The following is a 19,743-nucleotide window of genomic DNA, read 5'->3' as shown; positions in this document are numbered from 1 at the left end:
GTGAAAAGAAACCGCACCCTGGAATGTGTGTTCGATTTAACAAAAACGCACACACGATAATTGATGCCAATTAAGAGGGTGGCAGCAGAATGACCTCTGCTGATAAAGGACACAAAGTGTCGGAGGAACTCAACGGGTCAGGCAGCATCACTGGAGAACTAACTGGAACGGGTGGGTGCAGAAAGAGATGAACCAGGATGTGGCCAGGAATCGAGGGCCTGAGCTATAGGGAGAGGTGAGGACTTTATTCCTTGGAGCGCAGGAGGCTGAGGGGTGATCTTTTAGAAGTGTACAAGATCATGAGAGGAATAGATATGGTGAATGTACATTATTTTACTCAAAGTAGGGGAATCGAGAGCTCAAGGACATAGATTTAAGGTGAGGGGGGAAAGATTTACATGCTGTTCTAGTATCTGCCTCAACTATGTCTTCTGACAGTATGCACAGTCCACACTGAGTAAAAAGGTTGCCACTCAGGGTTGTATCGCCTCTCTCCCCTTCACCCTATGTCCTCTGGTTCTTGATTCCCCTACTCTAATAGACAATAGACAACAGACAATAGGTGCAGGAGTAGGCCATTCGGCCCTTCGAGCCAGCACCGCCATTCAATGTGATCATGGCTGATCATCCCCAATCAGTACCCCATTCCTGCCTTCTCCTCATATCCCCTGACTCCGCTATTTTTAAAAACCCTATCTAGCTCTCTCTTGAAAGCATCCACAGGACCGGCCTCCACCGCCCTCTGAGGCAGAGAATTCCACAGACTCTCAACCCTCTGTGAGAAAAAGTGTTTCCTCGTCTCCGTTCTAAATGGCTTACTCCTTATTCTTAAACTGTGGCCCCTGGTTCTGGACTCCGCCAACATCGGGAACATGTTTCCTGCCTCTAGCGCGTCCAAACCCTTAACAATGTTATATGTTTTAATGAGATCTCCTCTCATCCTTCTAAACTCCAGAGTGTACAAGCCTAGCCGCTCCATTCTCTCAGCATATGACAGTCCCGCCATCCCGGGAATTAACCTGGTAAACCTACGCTGCACTCCCTCAAGAGCAAGAATGTACTTCCTCAAATTAGGGGACCAAAATTGCACACAATATTCCTGATATAGTAGTGGCCAGAGGATCTGGGGTGACGGAGGAACTGAAGGAAATCCACATTAGTCAAGTGTGATTTCCCCTTCGTAAATTCATGCTGATTCGGACCGATCCTGTTACTGCTATCCAAATGTGCGGCTATTTCATCTTTTATAATTGACTCCAGCATCCTCCCCACCACCGATGTCAGGCTAAATGGTCTATAATTCCCTGTTTTCTCTCTCCCACCTTTCTTAAAAAGTGGGATAACATTAGCTACCCTCCAATCCACAGGAACTGATCCTGAGTCCATAGAACATTGGAAAATTATCACCAATGCATCCACGATTTCTAGAGCCACTTCCTTAAGTACCCTGGGATGCAGACCATCAGGCCCTGGGGATTTATCAGCCTCCAGTCCCATCAGTCTATCCAACACCATTTCCTGCCTAATGTGGACTTCCTTCAGTTCCTCCGTCACCCCAGATCCTCTGCATCTACACTATATATCCACTCAGGATCTTATACACCTCATTCAGATCGACAGGAAGCATTCTGGAACAGATGGAATTTTAAAAGATGACAACCAGATGAGTTTGAATCCAAGACAACAGCAGGAAGGGATCTTAAATTCAAGTAATTAAACAAATCTGGAATTTCAAAAAATTAGTACAAGTAACTTTAAATACAAATCCATGAAAATTGTTATAGCAACCGGTCCGGTTCACTCATGCTCAGGTGAGTTTAGTTTAGTTATGTTTAGAGATACAATGCTGAAACAGGCCCATCGGCTCACCGAGTCCAAGCCGACCAGCGATCCCCGCACAATGCATTTCGTTGTCTAATGCATTTCGTTGTCTCTGTACTGTACACTGACAATGACAATTAAAATTGAATCTGAATCTGAATCTGGACTAACACAATCCTACACACATCTGGGATAATTTCCAATTTTACCAAGCCAATTAACCTACAAATCTGTACGTTTTTGTAGTGTGGGAAGAAACCGGAGCACCCGGAGAAAGCCCAGGGGAGAAGGTACAAACCTCTGTACAGACAGCACCCGTAGTCAGGATCGAACCCGGGTCTCTGGCGCGGTAAGTCAGCAACTCTACCGCTGCACCACTGTGCCGCCCTGTGTGTCACTACGACTCTTATATAAAGAAATAGATATGGGGAACAGATAAAGAAGAAGATAATAATGTGGGGGCTAAAACTTACGTGCGGACAGAAGATTGGCTGGAAACAAAACATAGGCGCAACCAATCTTCTGGCTAACAAGGTGATGCTAATTTTGCTGATATCTCTACCACTGTGCCATTGTGCCTCCATTAAGCATCAAGCATGTGTAATTATCATATGTACAAACAACAGAACAATGACATTCATATTTGCAGCGGCTTAACAGGCCTGTCAATGCAACAGCCTACAGAAAATATAGAATATTTCTTAATAAAATTCAAATAATTGACAACTGTAATACAAGTGCAAAAGACCCCACAAAGTTCGTAGTGCAAGCAAAGACACAGTCCATAAAAGTTGATAGTTACAGAGGTTAGCACTATTGTGCTGCCCCAAATCATTGCCTGAGCTCCTGATGGTGTTAGTGGGGGCTGTGATAAACATACAGTTACACTGTGGAACATAGCACCTTTCTGTGGTACTGGCTCCATCAGAATAGAGCCCTGGAGTCATACAGTGGGGAAACATGCCCTTCAGCCAAACTTGCCCACGCCGACCAACATATCCCATCTACACTAGTCCCACCTGCCCACGCTTGGTCCACGACCCTCTAAACCAATCCTATCCATGTACCTGTCCAAGTGTTTTTGAAACATTGTGATAGTAACTGCATCAACTACCTCCTCCGGCAGCTTGTTTCATACACCCACCCTTTCTGTAAAAAAGTTCCCCTCAGGTTCCTAATATATCTTCCCCCAACTCACCATAAAACGATGTCGTCTGGTTCTCAATTCCCCTACTTGGGGTAAAATACAGTGCATTTACCCGACCTATTTCTCTCATGATATTTCTCAAATATTGCGATAGTACCTGCCCCAACTATCTGCTCCGGCAGCTCGTTCCATACACTCACTGCCCTTTGTGTAACAAAGTTGCTGCTTAGGTTCCTATTAAATCTTTCTATCACCCTCACCCTAATACTATGTCTTCTGGTGCTCAATTCCCCTACTTTGGGTAAAATACTCTGTGCATTTACCCGATCTATTTCTCTCATGGTCTTATACATATGCAAACCATGATGGAAAAAAACACAAGGGAAAATAGTTCCTGTCTGGAGTTCCACAGACACAATCCCCCCGACCCTATAGCTACAGATGCAATAGCGCTAAAAAGGAGTCACAATCCTGCAACTTCTGCAGATGAAGAGGAACTAATGGGACCAAAATAGACCCTGGATGTAAGAAAATGTGCAGAGAAGCCACAGAAGCCTCAGTGGTGTTACAAAGCTGGTGAAACCAAGCAAATTCATGTAACAGAGAATACACAGCCATACTTTACATTACAAAGGTGTATTTATAAGAGGTGGTTTTACAAGGGATGGTTAAAGAGGTGATTTTCCACATAAAGGGTGGTAGGTGAATGGAACGAGCTACCAGAGGAGGTAGTTGAGGTAGGTGGTATTGCAACATTTTTGAGTAACATGTAGACATGGTAAGTGGATAGGTCAGGTTTAGAGGGGTGTGGGACAAACGCAATATAGCCCGTTTTGTTTTTGGACTGGACAAACGGATTATTGCTGTACAAACAAAGTCCCATCTGTACCCTCAGTGGACCAAGGCAGACAGCATTTCACCGCAGTTTCACCTCTTTTAGTTTAGTTTAGAGATGCAGCGCAGAAACAGGCTCTTTAACCCACCGAGTCGAGGCTGTCCATCGATCCCCGCACACTAACACTATCCTACACACAGTTGGAAACATCCCCCTTACTAAAAACTCAGTGTCTTGAACAGCTGCCAACTTTCCACTGAAAACATTAACATGATCTGCAATCCCTTTTATTTAAAGAGTTTTGTTGTTCTGCCGACTGTGTTAAGTGTCATTACACTCATTTTAATTATATTCACAGGAGCAGTTCCCATTGTAAGAAGCAATTCATGCATAATATTACTGGCGGGTTTCCAGCAGAAATCAAATTTGTCAGATGATATGGGTGGGGGGAGGGTTGGGGCAACAGGAAGTGAAGACCTTTGAGTGTCATTCCTTCCTTATTTTAGAAATTAGCTGAGCAGAAAATACATTGCAAGCCAACAGGTTCATGCAGAAGCCCACGCACGTTCTATCATTACCTGCTGAAAATGCATCCCTGCTGCAAATATAATTGCGATAATTGAATGGAGGTACATTGCAATTCTGAAGAAGGGTCTTGAGCCGAAACGTCACCTATCCTTTTCTCCAGAGATGCTGCCTGACCCGCTGAGTTACTCCAGCATTTTGTGTCTATCGTTGAGGTGAACCAGCATCTGCAGTTCCTTCCAACACATACATTGAAATTCCGTCCAGTTTCAGACCATCACGTGATGCATTACAGCATAGTTGGGAACTAATATGATAAGCTTTAATCTGCAATTTGAGAGGGAGAGGGTTAAATCAGAAGTGTCAGTTTTGCAGTTGAACAAAGGGGATTATGAAGGCATGAGAGCGGAGCTGGTCAAGGTCGACTGGAAAAGGATCCTAGCAGGAATGACGGTGGAACAGCAATGGCAGGAATTTCCGGGCATAATCCAGAAGATGCAGGGTCATTTCATTCCAAAGAGGAAGAAAGATTCTAAGGGGAGTAAGAGGCAACCGTGGCTGACAAGGGAAGTTAGGGATGGAATAACACTAAAAGAAAAGGTGTATAACATAGCAAAGAGTAGCGGGAAGCCAGAGGATTGGGAAACTTTCAAAGGACAACAGAAGGTAACAAAAAGGGCAATACGGGATGAAAAGATGAAGTAAGAAGGTAAGCTGGCCAAGAATATAAAGAAGGATAGAAAAAACTTATTTAGATATGTTAAGAGAAAAAGATTAATAAAGACAAATGTGGGTCCCTTGAAGGCAGAAACAGGTGAAATTATTATGGGGAACAAGGAAATGGCAGAAGAGTTGAACAGGTACTTTGGTTCTGTCTTCACTAAGGAAGACACAAACAATCTCCCAGATGTACTAGAGGACAGAGGATCTAGGGAGACAGAAGAACTGAAGGAAATTTGCATTAGGCGAGAAATAGACTGATGGGACTGAAGGCTGATTAATCCCCAGGGCCTCATGGTCTGCATCTCAGGGTATTCAAGGAGGTGGCTCGAGAAATCGTGGAGGCATTGGTGATCATTTTCCAATGTTCTATAGATTCAGGATCAGTTACTGTGGATTGAAGGGTAGCTAATGTTATCCCAATTTTTAAGAAAGGAGGGAGAGAGAAAACGGAATTATAGAACAGTTAGCCTGAAATCGGTGGTGGGGAAGTTGCTGGAGTCAGTTATTAAAGAAGCAATAACGGTGCATTTGGATAGCAGTAAAAGGATTGGTCCAAGTCAGCATGGATTTATGAAGGGGAAATCATGCTTGACTAATCTTCTGGAAGTTTTTGAAGATGTGACAAGTAAAATGGATGAACGAGAGCCAGTGGATGTAGTGTATCTAGACTTTCAGAAAGCCTTTGATAAGGTCCCACAGGAGATTTGTGGGCAAAATTAGAGCACAGGGTATTGGGGGTAGAGTATTGACATGGATAGAGAAGGCTCAATTGTAATTGTATGTATTTTTTCCGCTGACTGGATAGCACGCAATAAAAAGCTTTTCACTGAACCTCAGTATATAAGTGACAATAAAATAAACTATATTAAACTAAGCTAAATCTGCAGACGTTTCAATCGCCTTTCAACAGATGTGGCATCAAAAAGGTTAATTGCACCAAAACATGAAGATTTTCTGCTCGTCAAAGAAATCTCAAGCATCTGCTGAAACCTCAGTTGGCCAAACACTCCCAGACAGAGGAGCTGACGGCTGGCCAGGCTAGGTTTTCCATCGAAGAACCCAAATTTTCCACCACCCATAGCAGATTTAGAAATAGGTGTCACCTGCCCTCTCCCACATTCCACCAAGGTTCCAGCACAACATTTACTTTGGCTTATCTGCAGCAGCCCATGAAACGTATAAAGGTAACCTCTCTCCAGAGATGCTGCGTGTCCTGCTGAGCTACTCCAGCTTTTTGTGTCTGTTAAAGGTAACTCCATCAGGTGAAACATGAAGCTGCAATTAACTAACGGATGAAATGCGACCACTCTGCTTGGAGACACCAAATTAGACTGCAGACAATTGAATGCTTTATAATACACAGAGTCACACAGTGTGGAAACAGGCCCTTCAGCTCAACTTGCCAATCAACGTGCCCATGTACACTAGTTCCACCTGCCTAGGCTTGGCCCATATCCCTCTAAACCTATCCTATCCATGTACCTGTCTAAATGTTTCTTAAAAGTTATGAGAGGCAATGTTGTAATCGTACCTGTTAAATGTTATGATACCTGCATACAGCACAGAAACAATCTTTAGACCAGTTCTTCCATGCCAACCACAATGTCCCATCTAAGCCAGTCCCATGTTCCCGCATTTGGCACTTATCCCTCTAACCCTTTCCTATCCCTGTACCTGTCCATGTGTCTTTTAAATGCTGTTATAGCACCTGGCTCAACTACCTCCTCTGGCAGCTTGTTCCATACACCCACCACCCTGAGTGAAAAAGGTTCACTCAGGTTCCTATTAAATCTTAGAAACAAAGAACTGCAGGTACTGGTTAATACACAAAAGGATACAAAGTGTTGGTGTAACTCAGCAGGTCAGGCATCATCTCTGGAGAACATGGATAGGTGACTTTTCAGGTTGAAACCCTTCTTAAGAATCCCAAAACGTCACCAATCTCCAGAGATACTGCCTGACCTGCTGATTTATTCCAGCACTTTTTGCCCTTTCCGAATAAACCTTTCGCCTCTTTCCATAAACCTATGTCCACTGCTTCTTGATTCCCCCACCTGTTTCTATATCCTGCAGTGCCATCATTATTCAGGAGCAAAGATGGAGCTTACAAACAACATCATTCAATATAGGTGTTTGTGTGTCATTCAACGCAGGCTTGGCGATCGCTTCGCCCAACACCTCCTCTCAGTAAGCAATAACCAACCTGATTTCCCGGTGGCTCAGCACTTCAACTCCCCCTCCCATTCCGAATCCGACCTTTCCGTCCTGGGCCCACCGCAAATTGGAGGAGCAGCACCTCATATTTCGCTTGGGTAGTTTACACCCCAGCGGTATGAACATTGACTTCCCCAATTTCTCCTTCACTCCCCTCCCCTTCCCAGCTTTCCCACAAGCTTACTGTCTCCATCTCTTCCTTCCCCCCCCCCCGCCGCCCCCACCCCCCCCCCCCCGACATCAGTCTAAAGAAGGGTCTCGACCTGAAACGTCGCCTATTCCTTCTCTCCGTAGATGCTGCCTCACCCGCTGAGTTTTTCCAGCATTTTTGTCTACCTTCAATATAGTCAGCAACTTTACCTGCGGTCAGGATTGAACCTGGGTCTCTCGCGCTGTGAGGCAGCAGCTCTACCTGCTATGCCACTGTGTCGTCCTTTTTTTTTTAATACAGTTTTATCATAGAACATTAGAATCCAGCAAGATTCAGAATACTCCTATATATCGTCGAGACCAAGCGCAGACTGGGCCATCATTTCACTGAACACTTATGCTCAGTCCACCTGAGCCTACGCAATCTCTCGGTTGTCAAACATTTTAACTCCCCTTCCCATTCCCATATTGACCTTTCTGTACTGGGCGTCCTGCACTTTCAGAGTGAGGCCCAGCGCAAATTGGAGGAACAGCAGGTCATATTTTGCTTGGGCAGCTTACAGCCCAGTTTTATGAATAATGATCTCTCTAATTTCAAGTAACCTTTACATTCAAGTTATCCTACTAGTTCCACTGTTCGCATCCTTGTATCCCTCTCATTATCATCTATTCCCCCAGCAACCAATGGGCCATTATTGACTCCACCCTTTCTTGATCATCTGTTGCCAGTCCTGCTTTGTTCAGGCCTTTTCTTACCTCCAGTTCTCCTCCTTCCCCCCCCCACACCTTCACCTACATTCCCGACCCAATACATCTCCCATCCTTTTTCACCTGAAACGCTGCTTGACCCGCTGAGCTACTCCAGCACTTTGTGCAGTCCCTTTCTGCACAAAGATTAAGAATGCCTCGGTGATACACAACAAGAAGGGTTTCGGCCCGAAACGTCGCCTATTTCCTTCGCTCCATAGATGCTGCTGCACCCGCTGAGTTTCCCCAGCAATTTTGTGTACCTTCGCTATTCCAGCATCTGCAGTTCCCTTTTGAACACAGATAATATTCCAACCTGGTTTGATTCTTTTATTCCAAATCTGCAGTTGAACAAAAGGTTATTTAAGTGCATCGACCCATTTTACGCTGAAAGCACTGCACATTGTTGACGAGTTGCTAATACGCTGTTCTGTGTGACCTGGTGTAAACTAGAGCTTACGTTAAGGTTGACAGGACTGATCCTTCATTGCCCCTGTGAGGTGAAGGGATACAGTGGGCATGCCAATATGACAATGGACGAGACACCAGGAGTTAGGAGTTCAATTCCCAGCAGGACGGACTGTAAAAGTGAAATTAATGACCCTGGTAAACTTGCGGCCTGGCACCAAAGAAATCAACAAGGCAATAAAAGCTGCCTGATCACAAATATTCAACAGCAAAACAACCTACTATCCGCAAGCCAGTCTGGCCTGCATCTAACTCCAGTTACACACTATGTGGTTGGGACTTCACGTCCTCAGGGCTGGTAAATGTTGCCTTCCTTACAACCACAAACAAATAATACGCAATCAGCCTTTCTGGGCCAGAACGCAGAAGGATTCTCACTAAGCAGAACAGTAAACTTAATGTCGGTTTTAATCTTCCACCAACATTGCGCAGTGGTAGAAATGCTGCCTTGCAGCATCAGATATCCGGGTTTGATCCTGACTACGGCTGCTTTCTGTATCAAATTTGCATGTTCTCCTTCTGACCACATGGGAATTCATCCGGGTGCTCCGGTTTCCTCCAACACTCCAATAGATGTGCAGATTTGTAGGCTAATTGGTTTCTGAAAAATTGTCCCTAATGTGTGGAATAGAACTAGTGTATGGGGTGATCTTTGGTCGGCGCGGACCCGGTGGGCCGCAGGGCCTGTTTCTACGCTGTATCTCTAAACCAAACTAAACTAAATCAAAATAAACTAATCTAAACTAATTTACAAGCATCCTCCACGATAATTCTCAACACTCTGCCCTGCAATGGTGTACACTCAGCCCCTTACTATTCCACATTTACTTTCACGCAGGGGTTGGTGGGTATATAGAATGAGCTGCCAGAGCAGGTAGTATATAGAGGCACATACTATAATCATATCATATCCTTATAACTATAAAACTCTGATCTTGGATGTGTCTGTGTGTATTTGTGTGTACTCACATCTTCGCGAAAAATCGACGCAGGAACGGTAACATTTTTACATATTCCGGTAGAGATTTATCCCGTGGACTCAGAAATTGCCTTATCTAAAAATTTCAAGCTTAATTTCTCGAGTTATTTATGAAAATGTTCACGCCTGAAATAACTTTGAAAATAAACGAGATGTTCTCGTTGATGACATCACAATGGGTCTGCTCTGCGCGGCCTGCTGCGCTGTGTTCCACGCGCAGCGAGTGACGTCCCCCCCCCACCTCTCCCTCCTCCCCCCCGTTATTCAAAAGCGACGCACAAAGAACGAGCAAGTCGGGCCGTGGACTGAAGGCCAAAGATCATAGCTGAAGACTCTCTCGCCGGGCCTCGCTCTGCGCCTGGAGCCTGCAGCTGGAGCTGGAGCTGGAGCTGGAGCTGCAGCTGGAGCCCGGAGCTGGAGCTGCAGCTGGAGCCCGGAGCTGGAGCTGGAGTGAGGGAGTATTGCGTTCGGGAACCAGTCATCCCCTGCGACGCCGCACGCCCCCCCCCCCACCCCTCAAACTCTATGCCCCTACATCTCTGTCCCCGCTCCCTCTCTGCCCCTCTCCCGCTCCCTCTCTGCCCCCCCCCCCGACCCCTCTGCCCCTGCCCTCCTTCTGCCCCTCCCCTCACTCTGCCCCTGCCCTCCCTCTGCCCCTTCCACTGCCCCTGCCCTCTCTCTGCCCCTGCCCTCTCTCCCTCTCTCTCTAGCTGCGCCTGCGAGTTGGGGCTATGCATGAGCGGATAGGGCGGGGATGGGGTAAAAGGAGCGAATGAATAATATTAATATAATATCAAGGGGGATGGTTAGTGTGTGTGTGGGGGGTGGTTAGTTTGTGTGCGGGGGTGGTTAGTGTGTGTGTGATGCCACAGGCCACCCCCCCCCACCCCCCCACCCCCCACCCCCCGCAACCGCGCGATGAGGGGACGGGACCCGGCCCCCTTGGTCTAGTAACTATTAAAAGTCTGATCTTGGATGTGTGTGTGTTTGTTCATGTGTGTGTTTGTTTGTGTATAATCACATCTACTCGAAAAAACGATGCGCTAACGGTAACATTTTTACATATTCCGGGAGAGATTTACCCCCAAATCGCCTTATCTGTAACATTCATGCTTTATTTCTCGTTATTAATAAAAATGTTCAAAAATCTGAAAAAACTTTGAAAAACTACGGTTGGCTTCTTGCTTGCGCTGCTGTGTTTATACATAGTCCCCCATTTCAGGGCACCATAATGTTTGGGACACATGTCTTCACAGGTGTTTGTAATTGCTCAGGTGTGTTTAAATGCTTCCTTAATGCAGGTATAAGAGAGCTCTCAGCACCTAATCTTTCCTCCAGTCTTTCCATCACCGTTGGAACCTTAGGCTTACCAAACCTTAAGCTTACCAAAATCAAATGTTTGGAACATCATTAAGAAGAAAGAGAGCACTGGTGAGCTTACTAATCGCAAAGGGACTGGCAGGCCAAGGAAGACCTCCACAGCTGATGACAGAAGCATACTCTCTATAATAAAGAAAAATCTTTAAACACCTGTCTGACAGATCAGAAACACTCCAGGAATCAAGTGTGGATTTGTCAATGACCACTGTCCACAGAAGACTTCATGAACAGAAATACAGAGGCTACACTGCAAGATGCAAACCACTGGTTAGCCGCAAAAATATGATGGCCAGGTTACAGTTTGCCAAGAAGTACTTGAAAGAGCAACCACTGTTCTGGAAAAAGGTCTTCTGGACAGATGAGACGAAGATTAACTTATATCAGAGTGATGGCAAGAGCAAAGTATGGAGGAGAGAAGGAACTGCCCAAGATCCAAAGCATACCACATCTGTGAAACACGGTGGTGGGGGTGTTATGGCCTGGGCATGTATGGCTGCTGAAGGTACTGGCTCACTTATCTTCATTGATGATACAACTGCTAATGGTAGTAACATAATGAATTCTGAAGTGTATAGAGACATCCTATCTGCTCAAGTTCAAATAAATGCCTCAAAACTTATTGGCCGGCAGTTCATTCTACAGCAAGACAATAATCCCAAACATACTGCTGAAGCAACAAAGGAGTTTTTCAAAGCTAAAAAATTGTCAATTCTTGAGTGGCCAAGTCAATCACCCGATCTGAACCCAATTGAGCATGACTTTTATATGCTGAAGAGAAAACTGAAGGGAAGTAGCCCCCAAAACAAGCATAAGCTAAAGATGGCTGCAATACAGACCTGGCAGAGCATCACCAGAGAAGACACCCAGCAACTGGTGATGACCGTGAATTGCAGACTTCAGGCAGTCATTGCATGCAAAGGATTTGCAACAAAATATTAACATGACTTCTTTCATTTATTGCTGTATCCCAAACATTATGGTGCCCTGAAATGGGGGGAACTATACACAATCAACAATAGGTGTAGGAGTAGGCAATCCGGCCCTTCGAACCAGCACTGCTATTCACTGTGATCATGGCTGATCATCCATAATCAGTAACCCGTTCCTGCCCTCTCCCCATATCCCTTCTCTGCAATTTATCTAAACCATCTTCATTATCGGCAATACTGCTAATCTTGCCCTGTATGTTCTCATCTAAATCACTGATATAGGTGACAAACAGTAACTGGGCCAGCACTGAACCCTGAGTCACACCACTCGTCACCGGCCTCCAGTCCGAGAAGCAACCTTCCACCATCACCCTCCACTTCCTTCCATGAAGCCAATTTTTTCTCCATTCAGCTATCTCTCCTTGGATCCCATGCGATCTAACCTTCCACAGCAGCCTACCATGCGGAACCTTATTGAATGCTTTGCTGAAGTCGATGTACACAACATCTACAGCTCTGCCCCCATCGACCTATTTGGTCACGTCTTCAAAATACTCAATCAGATTTGTGAGACACGACCTCCCACGCACAAAACCATGCTGATTTTACTTCGGAGTCACGTGAGTGACTACGTGAAGAACCCGCTCAGTGCGCAGGCGCGGCAGCTTGTGTTTTACAGGCAGAGAAAAAGGCTCTGGAACAAAACTGTCCCCCGTTCGAGGAGGAACGTTTCCCGTCGGGGGGAAGGGGGGCAGCAACAGGCGGTAGGAGCGACCCGGTGTTCCTCTATTCCCCGACACCGTGCCGAGCCCAGCCCGCTAGCGGGCTGGATGCATAGCCACCCGAAGAGGCATCCGGCAGGTGTTCCCGATTTGGGACGGGACGTCTCTCCACCCGCACGGGGGGAGAGAGAGCCGCCTGAGCCGCTGGAGCGGCTCTCGGAGCAGGTGCCTGCGAGACGCGCTGCTTGAGGGGCGCTCTCGCTACTACAAGGCACAAAAGCTCCAGAAGAAGGCGGTAGGAACATTTAACCGGGCGTTCCGCTATCCCCACACCGCGCCGAAGCCAGTCCCGCTAGTGCCTGAGCTGCGGGCTGGATGTCTAGCCATCCAAAGAGGCATCCGGCCGGTGGCTTCCGACTTGTCGGAGGGGACGTCTCTCCACCCGCAGGGAGAGAGACAGCCGCCTGAGCCGCTGGAGCGGCTCCTGGAGCAGGAGCTCCTGCGAGACACGCTACGTGAGGGGCAGTCTCGCTGGAGGGTTCAGGCATACCCTCCACAGTGCCTAGGCACTGCCCATCGCTTCCTCCTTAGTGTGGTTAGCTTTGGGGTGACCAGTGGCTGGGCTGGTCATGAAGAGGGGTCACTGGCTGAACAATATCGGGAGTATGCTTGAGGTACAGGATCAGGAAGAGCTGCTGGGTGTGGCCGCTATGTGGCTCCACCACTAGCGAGATGGCTTTTCAGTCTCAACTGATGGCCAGCTTACTACCTGTCTTTTCCAAAAAAAACCTCTCCAAGACAGGTAGCCATGAGGCGTTGGTTTTATCACGCCTCCCCTAAATTGCATTTACTCAAAGTGCCCGCCATTATTGGGGGATACATTGAGCAGCGCGTTTAACCTAAATATTTTTTAAATGCATTTGGTACCCTGACGTCGGCTATCATGTCCACCTGCTCATTCCAGAAGGGCAGGGTAGTATGGCAAAACACCTGACCCTACTGTTCAACGGTATACCTCATAACTTCTGAAATGAACTCACAAACCTGCCCTCAATCTATGAAATTAACAGGACTATGAGAACGCCGACCTCATAAGCACAGATCCTGCTACCTGGCACTTACCAAACCAGTCCTAAAAAACTGGACAAAGTGTTCAAACTATTCGGCACAAGAGGGCAGAGTCTGGAATGAGCACCACACTAAACCAGACAGCAGTACCTCTACGTGTCCACCAGGGGCGTCTACCTCATGGTACTGGTGAAAGCTCGGGGCCTGCATGCCAAACCTGTAGCATTTTTGGCCACGGCCCAGAGCAGGCCCCAGGGGAAAATGTGCCACCCCCCAACAAACATCGTCCCTACAAGAACAAGGAACCAGAAACCGAAGAAAACACCAATGAAGACAGATAAGTATGGTTCCTACCATCACATAAAGGTTAAGGGTTGTACTAACAAGGGGTGGATGAATCACGCCTGGTTAGGAAGCTATCACTCTTGGTAGTTATATACCAAAAAATAAATACAAGGGGAATAGAATTAATATCTTGCCACCAATTCAGCAAGCACCCCAAGTGGTCTACCCTCCCACGATGGTGAATGTCGCACCATCGTTGATAAACCACTTGAGTATTTCACCAGGTATACCCATTCATGGGATTTGTAACTACTACCATGGATCCAAGGATACTTTATGGTAGACATCGACCTTGAAGATGCACACTATTCAGTACCTTCTCATATAAGTTTCGGATATACCGCAATTACCTGGATGGAGTAACCATGATGAGCGTTGCGGCATTTAAGTCAAAGTTATCCAGAATCAACTAGCCCTGACACTTAGAAACATTCCGTCATGGCATGTCTATATATTAACGACAAACTATCCTTGGATACAGCTTTAGCTGCATCGCTTCTCGGCCTTTTGGCTAAGATCAAGTGTAGTATCTGTTCTTATCAGTTTAATAATCTGATACGTCCCTTATCTAGGGACCATATATTAAATTGAATTTTGGAACAGGGAGATGGAATAGGGGCTTGCTCCGTCCACTCCACGCATCGACCCAGTATTGCAGTGCCTCTGGGAACGGTGAACAAAATATATATCCAGATATTTACATTGACCATCCACAACGTTGTTATCTGGTATTCATTAAGACTATCAGTCATGGTGCATTAACCACCAATCAACTACGTGGCAAAGTAATTGGGATATAGCAGCATTACCAGCTACTGAACTTTGTACCTTTCCTATGAGCTGAGATACTAGTGTTCAAAACTATCTCCATACCTGTAATATGGGGGCAAATGGATTAATCTGTAGTGTTATCATGGAATTTATCAGCAGGAAGGATTATGGTTGTACACTTCCACCTGTTTTGAGTAACATCTTATGTGTCCTGATGTGTTACTGAGCTTGTAATACTTAATGCCAATATGAATTGACTTAAACATGTTATATATTAACTTACTTAATTCTAGTGAAGCATTTGCTCAGTAATCCACCAAATTTGCATGTTCGTTTATAAGATAACAACATCAGTGGTGGCATATACCAAACCACTTGGGCGGAGAACATCGATATTAGGGGACAATTTATTAACAATTGGAAACCGTATGTCGTCAAACATGTTTGACCATCAGTAACTCACCTATCAGGTGAGCTAAATACTGTAAACATACATTTAAACCAAAATATTTGCTGAAATCACTAAGCAATATGGACACCAGATATCGATTCCTTATATCCAATTAAATCACCACGTACTAATTTACGTCACATGAAACCAATCTCAAGGCAGCGGCAATGGAGACATTCCCGCGTATTGAGGGGTGGGGGGAACCTAATCTCTATGTTTTCCTTTCCTTCTACCTCTTCAATAGGTACTACGGCTTCATCAGTCGGGTACTACGCAAATTACAGTGGACCAAGTCCACAAGCATGGTTCCCAGTGATCCTCGACATGGTCATTAAAAGAATTGCAGAATTGGGAAGACCATTGCTGTGCTTGGATCAGCAGCAGTATCAACCTGATGACAGCATTCCGTCGCATATCCTAGGGAACATACCTGAGGAGCATCAAGAAATGGTACACTGTTTCCAAAACAGGAATTACACATTCAACTATAACAAAAAACTGTACTGGAGCTCCTGGCAGGTCTTCACCACAATGAAGGACATGTTCTGTTAGCCTACTCAACTTGGGTACCGCTCACTGGTGATCAGATACAGGAGAGGTATATCAATCCATTCCCCAGAAATAGGTACACCCAAATTGGGATGTCAGTGAAATCCTGACATACCTTAGGGGATGATCACCAGCCAGGTCACTCACCCTGGAACAGCCTACCCTGAAGATGGACATGCTGGTGGCCTTACATCAACACAAAGAGCCAGCTCTCCCATCTACTGCGATGGGACAACATGGTTATAACACCAGATAGTGTCACATGCCCATTCAAGGGTCGGCCAAACAGAACAGACCAGGAACATCAGGTCCAGTCATGAAATTCCGGGCATACCCACCTGAACCACGTTTTATGTGTCATGACCCACTTAGAGATTGACACAATAAGGAATACCGAGGGAGAGGAAAAAGCCTTATGGGTCAGCCACAGGAAACCTCATGGTCGGGTGACGAGCTAAACTATCTCTAGTGGCTCAAGCAGGTACTGGGAGTTGCTGGAGTAAATACTAACGTGTATAAAATCTTATTCCACCAGAACAGCTTCCACGTCAGTAACTAAGAGGATGGACGAGCCTATGGACCACATCCTGGCTACTGCAGGGTGGTCTAGGGAGTATACGTTCCAAACTTTATAACAAACCACTGACAGAACCTGTATCGTTTGCAGAAAAAGAATCTGCAAAAAATATATAATTTAAGCCCGGGGGAGCAATTGGTCTTGTTGTTGTTAATAACACCATTATTGTTTTTACAAACAGATTCATGGTTGATTACGATAACATACTTCCTCCCTCGAATGACTTCGGCAGCGAGTGAAGTATGAACTGTTACACGGTTTGAAATCACAGAGCTTTGAAGTCTTCACGTAGTCACTCACGTGACTCCGAAGTAAAATAGTAAGATTAAACGAGAACTTACCAGTTTGAAGTTTGATCTGTATTTTATGAGGAGTTACGATGAGGGATTACGTGCCCTCCGCTCCCACCCTCATTATATGGATCAAACTCATAAATTGATGTCTCCTTATCTTTACTATGTTTACTTCAAATAACTGTGTCTATCTGTGATTCCACACCGCTGCTTGGAAGTATGCCGCGCCTGCGCACTGAGCGGGTTCTTCACGTAATCCCTCATCGTAACTCCTCATAAAATACAGATCAAACTTCAAACTGGTAAGTTCTCGTTTAATCTTACTATTATCACTGGTACACAAAAATGCTGGAGAAACTCAGCGGGTGCAGCATCATCTATGGAGCGAAGGAAATAGGCAACGTTTCGGGCCGAAACCCTTCTTCAGACCATAGATGCTGCTGCACCCGCTGAGTTTCTCCAGCATTTTTGTGTACCTTCGATTTTCCAGCATCTGCAGTTCCTTCTTAAACACTGATTATCACTAATCAGCCCTTGTCCATCTAAATACCTGTATATCCTATCCCTCAGAATACTCTCCAGTAACTTTCCAACTACAGATGTTAAGCTCACTGGCCTATAGTTCCCAGCATTTTCCCTGCAGCCCTTCTTGAATAGAGGCACAACATTTGCCCCCCTCTAGTCTTCCGGCCCCTCGCCTGTATTTAAAAATGACTCTCCCTCAATGGCAGCAAAACGATGGAGGTGGGAATTGACTTTAGTTTTAGGGTTCGGTCTATTATTGTCACGGGTACCGAGCTACAGTGAAAAGCTTGTTTGTGCCGCCTAATGTTCTTCCAAACTATGCTATACAATCATATTAGAAATACCATACATAGATATAATCATTTCAAACTCAAGCACAACAGGTCGAGCAAAGGGGAAGATACAGAGTGCAGATGATAGTGCTCTGCATTGTAACACACTTCCAGAGCCAAAGTCCAATGACCTCACTGGGGTAGAGGTGAATCAGACAGTACCATAGCTTGAATAAGGACTGTTGAGAAGCCTGATAACAGCGAGGAATAAGCTGTTCCTGAGTCTGGTACTGCCCGTTTTCAAGCCTCTGTACCTTTTATCCGACGAGAGCAGGGAGAAGAGGGAATGACCAGAACGGGACAATGGTTGCAGAGAAAGTGCAGACTAAAAAAGAGCAGGATCCACATTGAGCAGGTTGGAAGGTGGGGACTGAAACCTAGTTTGTGGATAGAGCTACGTTCAACACCCATGATACAATCATCTACCCTCAAGAACTACAGAGAACAAAACAATGTCTTGTACAAAAATATTGGATTCATTCTCAGAGAAGGAGGACTTGAAACTTACAACTAAAACTAACCTGTTGTCGATGCATGTGCTTATGGTTCTGCTGCACACCAGCTGTTCACTGGAGTTATTATTAACCTGCAACCACGCACTCGATCAAAATGCCGCACGGCAACGTCAGGCCAAGATCAACACAGAGAAACAAAGAACTGCAGATGCTGGTTTATACCAAAGATAGACACACAGTGTTGGAGTAAGTCAGCAGGTCAGGCAGCATCTCCGGAGTAAAAGGATGGGTGATGTTTCGGATCGGGACCCTTCCCTCTATCAAGATCAATGTGCTCCCGACTTGTCGAATGCACCACCACTCCATTTTAAGATTTCATATGTTGCATGAAACTATTTAAAAGAAATCTATAGCTGCTGCATTAATGAGGGAATATGTGCATTTGACTCAAAAGAATACTTGATGTTATTGTTATTGCATTGATCGGGTCAATAAAGTCTCTGCAATCAGCAGTGATTAAACCTTTCAAGGTCTATCTTGCTTTTTACAAATACTGTACTTAGGTGTAGTTTTAATCTATTGAAAGATGCAACATGTTACTAATTCATAGATTTTTGTTCTTGCTGGCTAGACTTCATGGTGCTCTTGATTTTTCAGATGATCAGACAACTCTGAAGCAAAACCTTTGCCCAACATTTTTACTTTTTTTTAATCTTTGTTAAGGATTAAGTATATCCACAATTCCAGATACTTAATTCCTAACGAAAAAAATCCAATGGTCGAAGATTTAGTCACAGAGTCATACAGCGTGGAAACAGGCCCTTCGGCCCAACTTGCCCCACACCGATCAACATGCCCACATCTACACTAGTCTCACCTGCCTGCGTTTGGCCTATATCCCTCTAAACCTCTTATCCATCTACCTGTCCGAACGATTTTTTAAACATTGAGATAGTTCCTGCCTCAACTACTTCCTCTGGCAGCTTGTCCCATACATCCATCACATTTTGGTTACTCCACAGGTTCCTATTAAATCTGCCTCCCCTCAACTGTAACCTATGTCCTGTGGTTCTCGATTCCCCAACTCTGGGCAAGAGACTTTGTGAGTTTACTCCATCTATTCCTCGCATCATTTTGTACACGATTTGAAGTGACATTATGTTACACTAAACAGGTGGATGTGTAGTGGCGATCTGACCTTGATTGATGGATTGAAATATGCAGCATGGAAACAGGCCTTTCGGCCCACCGAGTCCATGCCGACCATTGATCACCCTTTCACGCTAGTTCCATGTTATCCCACTTTCACATCCATTCCCTACACACTAGGGACAATTTACAGAGGGCCAATTAACCTACAAACCCATTTGGGATGCGCGTGGAAACGCTGTGCCACTGTGCCGCCTGCTCCCGGATTCTTTTTGGAAATCAGAGCAAGAGAATTCCGGTGCAAACCCCAGCATTTTCCTTCCACGCGAGACAGAGTAGATGGCTTTTCCAAAACAAAACTCTGTGATTTTGGGAAGAAGCTTTGCTGAAAGCAGGTTATTTAGAATGTACACAAAAAAGCTGGAGAAACTCAACGGGTGCAGCAGCATCTATGGAGCGAAGGAGATAGTCAGCAGGTTTTTCCTTCGCTCCATAGATGCTGCTGCACCCGCTGAGTTTCTCCAGCTTTTTTGTGTACCTTCGAATTTCCAGCATCTGCAGTTCCTTCTTAAACAGGTTATTTAGAAT

At 45.4% G+C, this 19,743-nt stretch overlaps 1 protein-coding gene and 1 non-coding gene across 4 annotated transcripts in view; one reads left to right on the top strand and one right to left on the bottom strand.

Annotated features, from left to right (window-relative positions):
• The window catches only part of bmpr1b (bone morphogenetic protein receptor type 1B), a 424,691-nt gene that overhangs the window by 188,299 nt on the left and 216,649 nt on the right, over positions 1-19,743 (bottom strand). The window lies entirely within an intron of this gene.
• Positions 14,545-14,736, top strand: LOC116983193. Its single transcript, XR_004414641.1, has one exon. It is a non-coding gene; the product is annotated as a U2 spliceosomal RNA (small nuclear RNA).

The sequence above is a fragment of the Amblyraja radiata genome, chromosome 1 (assembly GCF_010909765.2).
Source record: "Amblyraja radiata isolate CabotCenter1 chromosome 1, sAmbRad1.1.pri, whole genome shotgun sequence".
Taxonomy (NCBI): Eukaryota; Metazoa; Chordata; class Chondrichthyes; order Rajiformes; family Rajidae; genus Amblyraja; species Amblyraja radiata.
Note: the sequence above shows the minus strand (reverse complement) of the source record. Positions and strands in the feature narration are given on the sequence as shown.